General features: G+C 43.3%; 1 protein-coding gene across 1 annotated transcript in view; it reads left to right on the top strand.

The window, feature by feature from the left end:
• Positions 1–18,100, top strand: part of LOC124595198 (clavesin-2-like) — a 245,588-nt gene that overhangs the window by 56,768 nt on the left and 170,720 nt on the right. The window lies entirely within an intron of this gene.

Genomic DNA, 18,100 nt, shown 5'->3' with positions numbered 1-18,100 from the left:
CAGCTTATTTATTTTCAACAACTAAGAAATGTGCGACTGAGTTCAAACAAAGCCGCAATTTTTTTGAAGATAACTCCTGCGCGAGTGCTTCCTAAAACTCCAGCGACACATGGAAACGGGGAAAGAGTGAGTACCATTGTTCGGGACGATCGGCGATGTAACGAGATGCTGATGCTATAGACACATCCGAAGAAAGAGAACGGTGAACCCTGTGTGAAGAATTAACTGTGAGAAAGCTATGAAATGGTGCCACACTTGTTGATTGCTGATCAAAAGGAAACGCGAATTCTAGTTTTCAGCATTGTTATTTCGATCGCTTTAAAAAGAATGCAACTGATTTGGTTCTCCGATTGGTTTTTGCGGACTAGACGTCCGTATCCCCAGTGCGCGTCAGAAACGATATAATGGGTTCCAACCGGCGGGCCTGCGCCAGAAAGCGCAAAGACGGTTGAGATTGTTCTTAGTTATTAGCATCCAAATTGTAAAGGAGTAACTGTCGAATATCCTTGGAATACCGATATGAACGTATGCAGATGGCTGTGCGTTGGCGTAGCTGTCATATGTACACAGGTGACTCATGTGAAAAAGTCTCCCACCTGATTATGGCCGCACGATGGATATTAACAGGCTTTGAACGCGAAATGGTAATTGGACCTAGTGACCGACGGCCTTCACTTAATGACAGATAGCAGCTGCGTTTGCGTACAGTTCTCAGTGCTAAAAGAGAAGCAAAACAGCGTGAAATAATAGCAGAAATCAACGTCGGGCGTACGACAAACGTATGGGGTTTGGCAGAAGAAGACAGACGCGAATGGCTTTACTAACCACATGACATCGAATCGCCAAAGCCCGTGACCATATCGATTGGACCCTAGACGACTGTAAAACTTTGGCCTGGTGAGATGTGTCCCGATTTTAGTAGGTAAGAGCTGATGGTAGGGTTCGAGCGTGGCAAAGTATTGGTGGGTCCATAATGGTGTGAGCTGTGTTTGTACGGAATGGACTGGGGCCTCAGGTCCATGTGAACCAATCACTGACTGGGTTATATAGTGTCCCTTTTGAAATATTCAGGCCGATACATTTGAAGTAAATAATAAAAGGACTCTGAATAATATTATATGGACATAAACGACAAATTAATTATGAAAATGTATTAAATTAGCGTCAAAGAAAGACTATATCGATTGCAATGTAATAAAAAGACATTATTTATATTAGATGAGATCGTAGTGCATAACGTTCTCGAAACTAACATTATTATGTTTTTCATTATATATAAGAGAAAAAAGATGTAGAAAATCACTTCGAGTCAGATGATTTCTGCTGCTGTATGAAAGAAATGGTTCAAATGGCTCTGAGCACTATGGGAGTCAACATCTGAGATCATCAGTCCCCTAGAACTTAGAACTACTTAAACCTAACTAACCTAAGGACATCACACACATCCATGCCCGAGGCAGGATTCGAACCTGCGACCGTAGCGGTCACGCGGTTCCAGACTGAAGCGCCTAGAACCGCACGGCCACCCCGGCAGGCGCTGTATGTAAGGTACGCTTCCTATTGTAAAGCGGTAGTTTTGTTCTATTTGTTCTCGTACGTAGCGAATAATTTAAGTGTGTATTCTGTACTTGCTGGAAATATATTTACAAAAAGTGAGGGCATTGTGTTACTTAAAGAATCCATGCAAACAATTCTTCCGGAATTAATAATTGCAAGAAGTTATTTAGCATATTTTCAGTGTCTGCGAGTGGCAACAATTGGCCGCCATTGCGCGGCGTATTTGAATTTATATTTTTGGGTAACATACACTCCTGGAAATTGAAATAAGAACACCGTGAATTCATTGTCCCAGGAAGGGGAAACTTTATTGACACATTCCTGGGGTCAGATACATCACATGATCACACTGACAGAACCACAGGCACATAGACACAGGCAACAGAGCATGCACAATGTCGGCACTAGTACAGTGTATATCCACCTTTCGCAGCAATGCAGGCTGCTATTCTCCCATGGAGACGATCGTAGAGATGCTGGATGTAGTCCTGTGGAACGGCTTGCCATGCCATTTCCACCTGGCGCCTCAGTTGGACCAGCGTTCGTGCTGGACGTGCAGACCGCGTGAGACGACGCTTCATCCAGTCCCAAACATGCTCAATGGGGGACAGATCCGGAGATCTTGCTGGCCAGGATAGTTGACTTACACCTTCTAGAGCACGTTGGGTGGCACGGGATACATGCGGACGTGCATTGTCCTGTTGGAACAGCAAGTTCCCTTGCCGGTCTAGGAATGGTAGAACGATGGGTTCGATGACGGTTTGGATGTACCGTGCACTATTCAGTGTCCCCTCGACGATCACTAGTGGTGTACGGCCAGTGTAGGAGATCGCTCCCCACACCATGATGCCGGGTGTTGGCCCTGTGTGCCTCGGTCGTATGCAGTCCTGATTGTGGCGCTCACCTGCACGGCGCCAAACACGCATACGACCATCATTGGCACCAAGGCAGAAGCGACTCTCATCGCTGAAGACGACACGTCTCCATTCGTCCCTCCATTCACGCCTGTCGCGACACCACTGGAGGCGGGCTGCACGATGTTGGGGCGTGAGCGGAAGACGGCCTAACGGTGTGCGGGACCGTAGCCCAGCTTCATGGAGACGGTTGCGAATGGTCCTCGCCGATACCCCAGGAGCAACAGTGTCCCTAATTTGCTGGGAAGTGGCGGTGCGGTCCCCTACGGCACTGCGTAGGATCCTACGGTCTTGGCGTGCATCCGTGCGTCGCTGCGGTCCGGTCCCAGGTCGACGGGCACGTGCACCTTCCGCCGACCACTGGCGACAACATCGATGTACTGTGGAGACCTCACGCCCCACGTGTTGAGCAATTCGGCGGTACGTCCACCCGGCCTCCCACATGCCCACTATACGCCCTCGCTCAAAGTCCGTCAACTGCACATACGGTTCACGTCCACGCTGTCGCGGCATGCTACCAGTGTTAAAGGCTGCGATGGAGCTCCGTATGCCACGGCAAACTGGCTGACACTGACGGCGGCGGTGCACAAATGCTGCGCAGCTAGCGCCATTCGACGGCCAACACCGCGGTTCCTGGTGTGTCCGCTGTGCCGTGCGTGTGATCATTGCTTGTACAGCCCTCTCGCAGTGTCCGGAGCAAGTATGGTGGGTTTGACACACCGGTGTCAATGTGTTCTTTTTTCCATTTCCAGGAGTGTATTACCACAGCCGGAGCAGAAAGAATCATTTCGAGTTATTCAATTAACTAAAGTGCAAAGCTTCACTAATTTTATTTCGTCAAAAATGCATACTTTCAAAGATAGGATTTATTCTAGGTCAGTGAACTTAGACTGCATTATTCGCTGAAAACATTTGAAATAATTTGTAGGGAGCCTGGCGATCATTTGAAACATAATTTAAAATTTATCTTTGGACACCTACAAATCAATATATATATATATTCTTATATTATCCCTTTCTTATGTTTCAAATGGTTCAAATGGCTCTGAGCACTATGGGACTTATCTTCTGAGGTCATCAGTCCCCTAGAACTTAGAACTACTTAAACCTAGCTAACCTAAGGACATTACACACATCCATGCCCGAGGCAGGATTCGAACCTGCGACCGTAGCGGTCGCGCGGCTCCAGACTGTAGCGCCTAGAACCGCTCGGCCACTCCGGCCGGCTCTTGTGTTTCACTTAATAATAATAATAATAATAATAATAATAATATTCATCTAACACAGCCACACATAGATCAAGACGCATCCAACACATGGCTAAGAAACGGCAATATATACAGTGAGACGGAAGGATTCATGATCGCAATACAGGATCAAACAATAAACACCAGATATTACAGCAAGCATATTATTAAAGATCCCAATACCACAACAGATAAATGCAGACTTTGCAAACAACAAATAGAAACAGTAGATCACATCACAAGCGGATGTACAATACTAGCAAATACAGAATACCCCAGAAGACATGACAATGTAGCAAAAATAATACATCAACAACTTGCCATAAAACATAAACTAATAAAACAACACGTTCCCATATACAAGTACACACCACAAAATGTACTGGAGAATGATGAATACAAATTATACTGGAACAGAACGATTATAACAGATAAAACAACACCACATAACAAACCTGACATCATACTCACCAATAAAAAGAAGAAATTAACACAACTAATTGAAATATCCATACCCAACACAACAAATATACAGAAGAAAACAGGAGAAAAAATTGAAAAATACATCCATCTGGCTGAGGAAGTCAAGGACATGTGGCATCAGGATAAAGTCGACATTATCCCAATTATACTATCAACTACAGGAGTCATACCTCACAATATCCACCAGTACATCAATGCAATACAGCTACATCCAAACATATATATACAACTACAAAAATCTGTAATTATTGATACATGTTCAATTACCCGAAAGTTCCTAAATGCAATATAACATATACCATACAGTTACAAGGAAGTCACGCTTGACCGAGGTCCGCGTCACGTTCCATTTTTAATCAGACTTAAGTCTGAGAAAAAAAGTCAATAATAATAATAATAATAATAATAATAATAATAATAATAATTAATAACCACAGAAAGGAAGGGATAGTTCCCTTGACGATGTGTTATGTCACCGGACCACAATTGTTTGCGATTGGTTTGAAGAACATTCTGGACAATTCGAACGAATGAGTTGTCAACCCAGATTGCCCAACATGAATCGCTTCGAACTTTTATGGTCACTTCCTGCACCGGCAACACTTCCGCAGTTATGGACGTCTGTGGAGGCGCCATGGTCCAGTATGTCCACAGGAGACTTCCAGCGACATGTTGAGTCCATGCCACTTCGAGTTGCTGCACTATGTCGGGCAAAAGGTAGTCCGACACGATGTTAGGAGGTTTTCCATGAATTTTGTCATCTCAGTATATTTCACCCCTAGACGCTTTGTCAGCGTGAGTGGTTTGATGCAGGAACGGTTGAAACTCCCGGCCAGTGTATCAGATTTGACACTTCCATCTTTCACCACAACTACCGAAATTTGTGTCCTGAAGTTTTGTATCCGTTTCAAAGGTTATGGAAGTCGTATGTGGATACAGAACGCCTGGAACTGCACTTCAGAGATGGAATTTACTCACATAAAAAGAAAATTATTGGCATAAAAGAGACTACGCCGAAAATAACACTATCCTAACCTAAAAATGTGTGTTTTCGTATGAGTCTCACAATTAATTAATTAACTGATACATATCAATAAGTTATAGGTGTAGCAAATGTAGAATGGATCTAAAGATGATAAATTATATGCAAAATAAGTCGTAAAAATTGGTGTTACGATCAAGAGTCTTAATAAATTTACTGTATTGTTGCACAAAGCTGTCGCTCTCTTTCTCTGTCAGGTACAGGGCATAATAACTAATGAAACAAATCAGTGATGGTCGCCACAATTTTAATAGTAGGGTTGACCATGTATAGAAATGATGAGCTAAGCTCGTTTTGTTTAACATGTTCGTAATTGAAAGAACACATGGAAAACATGGGTAAGATAAAGGGACAGGATGATAGGACACGTGTTCAGACATTAGCAAATAACTTCCATTGTACTAGAGGGAGGTGTAAAGTGTAAGAACTGTAGGGGGAGACAGAAATCGGAATACACATAACAAATAATTGAGGATGTAGGGTGCAACCATTAAAACTGCTACAGCAAGAATGCAGATGATAAACGGGTATTCATTAGACAAATATATTATACTAGAACTGACATTTGATTACATTTTCACGCAATTTGGGTGCATAGATCTTGAGAAATCAGTACCCAGAACAACCAACTCTGGCTGTAATAACGGCCTTGATACGCCTGGGCATTGAGTCAAACAGAGCTTGGATGGCGTGTACAGGTACAGCTGTCAATGCAGCTTCAACACGATACCACAGTTCATCAAGAGTAGTGACTGGCGTATTGTGACGGCCTGTTGCTCGGCCACCATTGACCAGACGTTTTCAATTGGTGAGAGATCTGGAGAATGTGCTGGCCATGGCAGCAGTCGAACATTTTCTGTATCCAGAAAGTCCCACACAGGACCTGCAACATGCGGTCGTGCAATATCCTGCTGAAATGTAGGGTTTCGTAGGGATCGAATGAAGGGTAGAGCCACGGGTCGTAACACATCTGAAATGTAACGTCAACTGTTCAAAGTGCCGTCAATGCGAACAATTGGTGACCGAGACGTGTAACCAATGGCACCCCATACCATCACGCCGAGTGATACGCCAGTAAGGTGATGACGAATACACGCTTCCATTGTGCGTTCACCGCGATGTCGCCAAACATGGGTGCGACCATCAAAGATGCTGTAAACAGAAACTGGATTCGTCCGAGAAAATGACCTTTTGCCATTCGTGCACCCATGCTCGTCGTTGAGTACACCATCGCAGGCGCTCCTGTATGTGATGCAGCGTCAAGGGTTACCGCAGCCATGGTCTCCGAGCTGATAGTCCATGCTGCTGCAAACGTCTCTAACTGTACGTGCAGATGTTTGTTGTCTTGCAAACGTCCCCATCTGTTCACTCAGGGATCGGGACGTGGCTGCACGATCCATTACAGCCATGCGGATAAGAGGGCTGTCATCTCGACTGCTAGTGATACAAAGCCGTTGGGATCCAGCACGGCGTTCCGTATTACCCTCCTGAAGCCACCGATTCCATATTCTGCTAAAAGTCATTGGATTTCGACCAACGCGAGCAGCAATGTCGCGATACGATAAACCGCATTCGCGATAGGCTACAATCCGACCTTCATCATGATGGTACGCATTTCTCCTCTTCACACGAGGCATCACAGCAACGTTTCACCAGGCAACGCCGGTCAACTGCTGTTTGTGTATGAGAAATCGGTTGGAAACTTTCCTCATGTTAGCACGTTGTAGGTGTCGCCACCGGCGCCAACCTTGTGTGAATGCTCTGAAAAGCTAATCATTTGCATATCACAGCATCTTCTTCCTGTCGGTCAAATTGGGCGTCTATTGCACGTCATCTTCGTGGTGTGGCAATTTTTATGGCCAGTAGTGTATCTACATAGAAACACCGCAAGCCACCGTACGGTGCGTGGCGGAGGGTTGCCCGTACCACTACTAGTCATTTCCTTTTTGTTCCACTCGCAAATAGAATCTATATGAGTTCCTATGAGCCCTAATTTATCGTATCTCATATTCGTGGTCCTTAAGCGCAATGTGTGTTGGTGACAGTAGATCGTTTTATGCCCAGATATTTAAACGACGTGGCTGTGTCAAGCAGGACAATAGTGATACTGTATCCGAACATTACAGGTTTGTTCTTCCTACTCATCCGCATTAACTTACATTTTTCCACATTTAGACCTAGCTGCAGTTCATCACACCAACTGGAAATTTCGTCTAAGTCGTCTTGTATCTTTCTACAGTCACTCAACTTCGACACCTTGCCGTGCTCAACAGCATCATCAGCAAACGACTGCAGATTGGTGCCCACTTTGCTCGTCAAATCATTTATGTATATAGCGAACAGGAGCGGTGCTATCACACTTCAGTGGGGCACTCCTGACGATACCCTTGTCTCTGATGAACGCTCGCCGTCGAGGACAACATACTGGGTTGTATTACTTCAGCAGTTTTCGAGCCATTCACATTCCTGTGAACTTATTTCATACGCTCGTACCTTCGTTAACAGCCTGCAATGGAGCACCGTGTCAAATGCTTTCCGGAAATCTAGAAATATTGAATCTGCCTGTTGCCCTTCAACCAAAGTTCACGGTGTATCATGTGAAAAAAGGCAAGCTGAGTTTCACACAAGCGATGCTTTCTAAAAGCAAGCTGATTCGTGGATATGAGCTTCCCAATCAGAAGGAACTGAGAATATGTTCAAGGATTCTGCAGTAAACCGAAGTTAGGGATACTGGTCTGTAATTTTGTGGGTCCGATCTTTTACCCTTCTTATATGCTGGAGTCACTGGCGCTTTTTTCCAGGCGCTTGTGACATTGTGCTGGGCGAGAGATTCACGGTAAATGGTGAGCAGGTAAGACGCCAGTACCATAGAGTACTCTTTGTAAAATCGAACTGGGATTCCATTCGAACCTGGTGATTTATTTGCTTTTATATTTTTCAGTTGTTTTCTTACGCCAGGGATGCTTATCGCTATGTCGTTCATACGGGAGTCTGTCCGATGGTCAAACAGCCATTGTTTGTACGATTCTCCTGTGTAGGCGATCCCTTGAACGTTAAATAACAAGTTTCGGCTTTCGTTTTACTCTATTCAACTGCCACACCAGACTGGTCAATAAGGGACTGAATGGAAGCGTTAGACCCGCTTAGCGATTTGACATAGGACCTGAATTTTCTCGGGTTTTCTGGCAGATCTTTTGCTAAGGTGTGACGGAGGTAGTTGTATGCTTCGCGCATAGATCTTTTGACAAATGCACGAATCTCTACTAAGCTTCACTTGTCGTTATTTGTGCGTTGTCTTTTGAACCGAGAGTGCAACAGCCTCTGCTTCCTCAGCATCTTCCGAATTTCGTTATTAAACCATGGTGGAGCTTTCCCATCCTTTATCCACTTACTAGGCACATAATTCTCCAGGCCACGTTTTCAGTCTGTTATACTTTGCCCATAATTCCTCTGCATCCATCTTACTGGAATTCAGTGAAGTCAGTTTGTAAGGTTTTGGGGTCAGAACAACAACTGTGAAAGCTTTAAATATTTTTATTTTAATGTTGCAACCTTATCACAGAAATACATGCATTTACACAGTTTACAATGTGACAATGTTACGACAGTTGTCAAACGAACGCATCTCGTCCTCAGAAAGTGAAATAATCCTAAACACAATAATGTTAAATATTAAGTAGAAGTTTCTTTACAAAATTATTCTTACAACTACACCATGATGTTGGCTAGTACTACGATAAATCATCCTATTCCGGTTCAAAGTTCGGTACTATTTAGGATAACAATCAAGTCTACAGAGGATGATTAGTTTTGTGACAAGTTGAGCAAAAGATTACCCAAGGTCGCTCGAGTTTACAATGGACACAAGCTCGTGAACCAACGAGTTTACGCCTCTGCTCGCAGTATTTACCTTAGCTGCGATGAGCTCTCGTCTGCATGGCTGTCTCGCCCACTGAAATTCCTATAAAAATTAAGACTTTGCTGATTTTTTCAGTAGAAACTCTCCCTATGTTTCTCGTGATGCGAGAAAACATGTACTCATCCCCAGTCTTGGAATATGGTGATATGCAGTGTGCATGTTAAAGTGCCCTCTCAGTCCTCACAACAACAATTAACTAACTGGCTGGTTCGTTTCTCCACAGTTGGACCTCAACGACGCTACAGCTAATATCCAACTGAATGTCAGTCGCAGTGAATGCAGTGTTCACCCAAATTTCTCCTCTGCGTCGTACAGAGCATTATGCACCCCGTTCTGCACTTGACGCCAGTTTAGAGAAGAGTCCCCGAAAATTTCGCTCTTGTCTTTCTCGTAGCCGAACTGTCTCCCCACCTGGGTTCTTTTGTTCTCCACGTCACGGCTTTTTTCGACCAATGGGAGTGTCCCTCTTATTTTGTGGAAACTCTCTCCGCCAATCGCAAGGGCCCTACCATTGAACTGCGTCGAAATCTCGGCACTTTACTCCTTCCTAGTTCGTTTCCGCCAATCGGACGTTTTGTGCCCACTACAGACACCTAAAAGTTACATGCATACATCACATGTGTACCATTTGCTGTTCACGTGATCAACTGCATCATTGGTTTTATTCGTATCCATTTGGAATTCCGAAATGCAGTTTTCTACCGCTTCTTCCTGTCCTACTTCTGGCGGCCCGTTACTCGCTCTCCAATATGCGTCAGCTGTCCGGTCGCTGACTCCTGCCGCAGGACGCGCCCTAAGAGCTTTTTGTGGTGCCTTCCATGGTGTGGCCTCTGCTTCTGCCCGCACTTGCTTCCACACAAAACGTTTCCTCTCGCTGCTTGTTTCACCTTCTGCTCATTGACATGCATTATATAGAAGTGGTGTGTTAATACTGTCGATTGAGTGTCATCCCTTTTGCATTACATACTTACAAGCAAATCTGCTCATTACTGCCAAAGTAAGTTAGATGTCATATTCACCTTCCCATTACGATGTATAAAGCTCTTATGTAATGTGCGAAATTGACCTTCATTTATTCTGTCACCTTGCAAGTTCACTGTCTGAGTGAGGTGCTACCAATTGCTTATCTGCTCTATCTAACATAAACACTCTCCTAGCCTTCTTTACCGAGTTATTAACTTTCGTAATCATTGTTGCTATAATGACATCTAGATCGGTAATCCCCATTTCTATGCTGACATTGTCGACAAGATTCGGCATATATGTAGCTACAAGGTCTAAAATATTCCCATTGTGTGTGGGTTGCCAAGCTAGCTGCTCAAGACAGTTTTCAGAAAACATATTCAAAAGTACTTAGCTTGACTGTGTCTGTAACCCCCCCCCCCCCCCTCCCCTTGCAATGAATCCATAGACATCCCAGTCAACACTCGGTAGATTAAAGTCACCTCCATGAGCTGGGTATTTACGAGCCACTGACGTAGACTTTCTTTGAATGACTTTAGCACTGTCACAGCGGAATCGGGAGAAGAAGACGTTGTCACAAGAAAGGAATTTGTGGTGGGCCCCATCCAAACAGCCAGAAGACCGAAGACGGAAAGAAAGGACGACTATGTTAGTCATAACTGACGGAATCTCAAGTGTAATATAGCAAAAAAAAAAACTGAAAGTAATATATTGACCACTTAAAAATTTATAGATCACGATTCACGTACTTGTCCTATGATCTTAAACAACCAATTACATCGTTACTCACATAAACATAGAAGTTAAAGAAGGTACCTAAATATTATTTGCTGGCGTTAAATTTAGATACATACAGACAAGTACTGAAAGATAATATTGTTTCAAAGACTGAAAAGCGCATTAACGTACAAGAAAATAGTGACTTGGCACACATAAATAACCCCTGGAAATTTGTGGTAAGGTCTTAAGGGACCAAACTGCTGAGGTAACCGATGGTTCAAATGGTTCAAATGGCTCTGAGCACTATGGGACTTAACAGCTATGGTCATCAGTCCCCTAGATCTTAGAACTACTTAAACCTAACTAACCTAAGGACATCACACAACACGAGGCAGAGAAAATCCCTGACCCCGCCGGGAATCGAACCCGTTAACCCCGGCGTGGAAAGCGAGAACACTACCGCACGACCACGAGCTGTGGACTGAGGTAATCGGTCCCTAAGCTTGTACACTAGTTAATGTAACTTAAACGAACTTTCGCTAAGGAACCCATGCCCGATGGAGGACTCGAACCTCCGACGGGGGGGGGGGGGGGGGGGGGAGCCGAAAATAACTCCTTTAAAAATGTAAACAACAACACCATAAAACCTCTTCTCTTGTTGTCAAATCTTAACACTGTGCCTTCTGCATCTCTTAGCCACGAGTAAGTGATATATTACGATAGGCTGGAGCACAAGGCGTATAATGGCAGACACCACGTTTATGCGCTTCAAGATTAAAAATATTTATTGTTCGAATTATTGCAACCTGGTGTTTTTGTAATTTATATTGAATTATAGTTAATACGTGCGTGCACTATTATAACGAATAACACAAAAATGTTGGGAGTGATTTTACGTTAAACATTAACTTCGCCATGGGCTTTATGGGTACAGTAGGTAATAACAATACCATTTAAATGAGAGTAAAGTGGCTGTAATTTATCAGTAGCTGTTGGCTACGTAATTTTATACACATCAGCTGTTTATAATTGACTGCCTACTTCTTTTGAACTTGTGAGGTATTCTTTTACTTTCCTGGTGGGCTTAAAAATCGTTCGCCGGCCGCTGTGGCCGAGAGGTTCTATGCTCTTCAGTTCGGAACCGCGCTGCTGCTACGGTCGCAGGTTCGAATCCTGCCTCGGGCATGGGTGTATGTGATGTCCTTAGGTTAGTTAGGTTTAAGCAGTACTAAGTTCTAGGGGACTGATGACCTCAGATGTTAAGTCCCATAGTGCTCAGAACCATTTGAACCATTTTGATACATTTAAATTTCTGTGCCAAACATTTTCCGATGTAACCAATAACCTTTTTAAAACGGAGCGAAACTCTACCTACTGTCAGTTCACTTCAGTTCAGTGTTATGCCATGACTTTTAGACCTGATATCTTACAACTCTGAACAGGTCGTACATGATATATATATATATATATATATATATATAGTCAAAGGAACATAAAATAAATGAAATTTAATTGCAGTTCTAAGTAAATAACTGCCAACTTATGTTACTAGATCTGTTACTGGAAGCCTCGGGAGAGGTCGAAGTTTGTCGATTAACTACAACTACACCTACATTTAGGCGTATTGTTAACACACTATCCTCCATTTGCCCAACGGGTATAAGCGTGCCTCGGCAGTCCTCGACTCTACGTGTATGGCCATTACGTTTTTTAACTTTGTTTCCATTTTTTAATGGTTGCTCTTTATTATAGTTATTCGTGCCAGTCATTCCTTACAATGGGGAAGCACTTGTACTTTGTTCATCTGCTCTGTTGTTGCTTTGATATTCAGATCGTCTACTTGATCGTAAATACTGAAAGTTTGCCGGCCGGAGAGTGTGAAACCGCGCGACCGCTACGGTCGCAGGTTCGATTCCTGCCTTGGGCATGGCTGTGTGTGAAGTCCTTAGGTTAGTTACGTTTAAGTAATTCTAACTCTAGGGGACTGATGACCTCAGAAGTTAAGTCCCATAGTGCACAGAGCCATTTTGAACCATAGGCTACTGGGTAGTTGGACAATGTTACAGTTGTTGCCAACATTCAGCTTTGAACGAGCGATTTATTATGTCGCTCGTGCACAACGCTGATGTAACACACTTCAGTAGATGGTCTTAAAGTTACTTCGATCACCGAATTACGGTCTGTTGGCTTACCACGCTAATAACGCGACCGCGAACTTGTCACTGTCGGCGGTAACATGCAGACTCATAATAAACAGTTTCTATACGCCAGTGGTACAATTAAGCCAACGGCCTTGCCGCAGTGGAACACCGGTCCTCGTGAGATCATCGAAGTTAAGCGCTGTCGGGCTGGGCTAGCACTTGGATGGGTGACCATCCGGTCTGTCAAGCGCTGTCGGCAAGCAGGGTACCCTCAGCCCTTGTGAGGCAAACTGAGGAGCTACTTAATTGAGAAGTAGCGGCTCCGATCTCGTGAACTGACATACGACCTCCAGGGCGGTGTGCTAACCACGTGCCCCTCCATATCCGCATGCAGTGATGCCTGTGGGCTGACGATGACACGGCGGCCGGTCGGTCCCGTTGGGACTTAATGGTCTCTTCGGGCGGGGTTTAGTTTAGTTTTTGTGGTACAATTAACGGTTCAAGCACACGGCAGTCAGCGAAGGCACGAATATGCGTTGAAATTATAAAGTATTTAAAATAAATATGGCACAGTCACAGCGAACGCAGTTCTTTCCACAAAACCGTAACTACAATGTCGTCTGTCCATAGCAATGTTGTCGCAGTTACGCTACACATTTCGTTTGTAAACATCTACACTGCCCAACTTCTCTGTCCACTTTGAACGTTTTCACATTCCATTACAGGAAGGAGCAGAAATGTATCTTATCGTTAACCAGTTTCGTTCGCACCGACTGTTTCACGACACGACATAGTCAGCACACTTTTAACCTCCTTCCGCCTTCTCGATACAAAACATGAGTGCAACACACGCTCTGCTCACACTGTTCGAACCCCGCAATCGATATTCTGATCGCTGTCGCTCTGCTTGTACAATATCTCAGTATACATTTAACTTTACAAAGTCATTCCAATCGAAGTTAATGCAATAAACGATGAACGAAGAATCAAAATATTTTACATATTCAATAGACAAGAAAACCTAATTAATAATGCCCAAAAAGAAAATAATATCATTTGCATATTATTATTTTCAACAAACAGCTACTCATTACATTATAGAACAAAATAAACACTATGCTATATCACCAAAATTTCATGTACAACTACGAAAAAAGAAAGAAAGCAAGAAAGCAAACAGAAAAAAAAACTCTTATATAGGTCGCAACTAGCGTTGTCTTCACAATCACGCTGCAATCCTCGAAACGAATTAACTGGACAATAAGTTCTAAATTATGTCAGCATGTAAATGAAGATCATTTTTGGTAGAGCTCGAAATACCATAAATATTTTTTTGTATTAGATACGAAGTTCTGATTGTCACCGGCCTTCACTGTTAGGCGATTGTTATTTCCACCAGCGTTTCCACAGTCACCACACTGCACGCGGAATCAGGAGAGGAGGAGGGCGTATGCAGATGAAGTTGAAGCTGCATGAGCGTCTGCTGCTACTACAAGTGTTATCGCTGACATCGCAGTTATCAGTATCTTCATCACACGCTTTTCAGGAGCTCCGTGCAGCATCGGGTTGGACAGCTGACACGTCGGAAGCCTTCTGTTGCACGTGGCGTCAGCCATTGTTCCTTATCACGAATTCTATCTTCTTGGACGTAGTGCTCAGTCAGCCTCCTTATTCGAGTGACCATTTTTCTCATTAGCCGACCGTAAGTAAGTTCTTCTTGTAAATAAATCGGCTGGCATATCTTATTAGTCCTTTTTAGCTAGGTTTTTAATTATACACCTTTTTTGGTGTTGAATGTTGATTAAATATCTTATGGAGACGTGTGTTGCTTCCCTGTGTAGATTATAGCTCGAAGTTAAGTACACCCATTTAATTACTGATATATAAAGTTGCCACCGAAGCAGAAGGAAAACGCGTCCCCTCCCCGGAACAGCAAAACATCAACGAGTCAACAGCTGTGGTTACAAAGCTGTCGACATATACCAAACAACAAAACAGTAACTAAGTTTGATAATAATTGATGTCACAGCAATACGTAAACAGCCAATTAAAGATTATTTTCGAGGCTACCAATTATTAAAACTGCCGGATAGGAGCGTCTCACCCATAAACATTGCAAGTTAACCTTCCTAGCAATAACAAGATATAATTTTAAATAATATTGTGTTTATACTGGTTGCTGGTGAGTAGGACAGTTAGTTATTAGTATTTTATTAATGATCTCATTCATAAGGAGCCATATCACAGTCGCTCAAGAAAGTTATAATTAAGCTTAATCAGAATCGGGCGGTGACTCTCCTTGTCCGCAGTCTCGATAGTTCGAAGCGATCTGCAATCCTGTGTAAATAAAATGTCTTGGTTTTCTTGCGTTGCATAGTCAGTCGGGAAACCTCAGATCAAGCGGAAAGTTTGCTTTATAGAGTTTAATTATCCGATGAAATAATGGAGCTCTTGGATCTAATAATTGCAGGTTCGTTTCCAATTCATCGGAAGTTCCCTTCTGATTACCAACGAAACGACACCTCCGCGCAAATTTCCAATTAGAGAATACATATATAATAAAATTACTTACACACCTTTGATGTAAATGCTCAGTATATATCTTCTTGAGTAGCATACAATATATTTTCAGTGTCTTTCTTCCAGTAATCTCGATAGCAAAATTACATTTATTCAATGCGGCTATTCGGCACGGAGAAGATCCTAGAAGTCCTCTCAATACACCGGAGAGAATATTACGAAGAGTAATTATGCGCTCATAGAATAGTAATAGTACTGTATTACTTTGCGCATCGATTCTGCGAGTATATAGATGATCAAGTAGGGAACGTAATTCACTCACAGAATTGTGCAGGGATAATTAGTAGAATATAAAGAGATATTACAAAGAAATAATGCACAAAGTCATTTAAGAATAATTACATAATAATTGCAACAAAGATTAAATAGTTCAAGGCGTACCATTACTGGGACCTCTTACGGACCAACAGACACTGTAATTTTGATACGCACCAAACGGCAAATGGCCGGTTAAAATGTACACCTATAATCCGAAAGGCTCCTCAAAACGGAGTAAGAGAGAGTGCAAATACGAACACGCACACACACATAACCCACACCTTCGTACCATTAGGCACACAACTTTAGTTACTGGCCAAATCCAATAACTCGCCCCAGGAAGGGCCATAAGGTCTACGGGAAACAGAAATTACAATCAGTAGTATCAAGTACTCGATGATAAACTATGATTTCAAGTAACAGATTAAAATTGCAAAATACCATCTTGGCCTTACTATATTGACACACACTGCCCCAAAAGGACTCACTGAAAGGCATAAAGGAACCGGATTCCTGGCCAGCTACACCGGGGCAGAACCAACAATCTTTAAGTACAGTATTTGCTGAACAGTCTTCATACCTAATTTCAAATAAATGCCAAGGATGCCAATAGCTTAATGACTCCAATACATCTAGGCGTACTTAGCAGACCACAGTAGACCGACACACGTCGTAACCAGGTTGCACGCGACGAGAGCCGCTCCTTGCCTGCGAAACTCGCCGGTAGCAACGGTAGCAGGAAAACGCGGGCCCCCATAGCGCAACGGCCAACGGTTTCAACCCGCTGCAATCGCCAGGACGCCGAGTACTCAGGCACACCCGTCCAGCTGCGTGTCCCACACACCACTCACTACCGCACAGCCCCAGAGAGAACACACAACCAAGCCAAGATGATACGATGAGGGTCAAAGTCGATGGAACGCGCCCACTCGTGGCGCCAGTGCCCTCACAGAAGCCGCCACGGCTCAACATCCAGTTCCTCTACGCCATGAGTCCATGTCCCGAAGGTACCGCCCACAAAACGGTGTCTCTTAGCTGATCTTTCATAGAGTGTCTGAAGTGTCCATTGCTCAAAACTCTTCATAAAAGCAAGTTCGCAACGTATGGATTGAGAAGACTGCCCATGACGACAGCGTCAATTTGCTCATATACTGGAGTATTGTTCTGGAAGTAGATTCTAATACAACAATGTCTAAACAAAGCTACTATATTTTCCGGATAAAACTCTGCTATTATGTGAAATTGCTTCGTTCTTTATTGAAAAACTGGAAGACATGAACGTGGACCCGGATGATATGCGTGTTAGCTTCTAAATTGTACTGTATTTACGATGACTCCTGTGTTTTAAACACTAATAATCATGTAGGGAATGAGTAAAGCAGGGGAAACAAGATGAAAGGAAGGGAAATTATTTCATATCACTTGTGAATGTAGTGTCGTGCGAAGTTATTAAAGACGTAAAACAACAACACGCGTGAGAGTAATAAAAGATGATTTGTTACAGTTGAAGCTTAAACTAAATGCCGTGTGATAAACGGTATGTATTTAAATCAAGACGAACTTACATGTTTCTATAAAAATCATTTAGGAATAATCTAGACTGATATTACATGCTTGTCAAATAACAGTACCTTATTTACGTACTTTGATCTTTTTGAATTACAGAATATAGATCACCGTCCTGCGACTGATGATCGGAACGAATATGACTTACGATCAAATAGCAATTAATTCGAAACAGAGACATAGGAGGGTTACGAAGCTCAGGGTCACAGCTCCCATTGTTTACATCTTTCTGAGCTCTACCTTCCACTACATAAATTCCGAAAACTTATATTAAAGGTTTCGTCCCTTAACATCCGTGAAATATTTAGATCTATATTTGCACTATCACACCCCCCCCCCCCCCCCCGCAATTTCCTGTTGCAGTCGCGAGTGATGCCCTGAGTCGCATCTGTTTTTATCTTTGTGTTCTCTTTGCGAGAAATGTGAAATGTTAAGGGGGGTAGTAATATTTTGGTTGAATCTTCCACGAAGATCCCTTCTAGAGGTTTTAACAGTAGGGGATAGTGTGTGTGTGGGGGGAATCACGGACGAGGGGTAATGACGGACGCTTATGTTTGACTGTGTTAGAGGAGGACGGAAGATATTTCCAGTGGCGCAGACGTGAGTCGAGTCTGGACGCAGTGCAGAACAAACGGCTTCGAACTGACGACGCGCTCGCTGTACTAGGTACGTTTACTTTATATTCTTTCAACAACTTCACATAACGTATG

Source organism: Schistocerca americana, chromosome 2, assembly GCF_021461395.2.
Source record: "Schistocerca americana isolate TAMUIC-IGC-003095 chromosome 2, iqSchAmer2.1, whole genome shotgun sequence".
NCBI lineage: Eukaryota > Metazoa > Arthropoda > Insecta > Orthoptera > Acrididae > Schistocerca > Schistocerca americana.
This window is presented reverse-complemented; position numbering and strand designations above follow the sequence as displayed.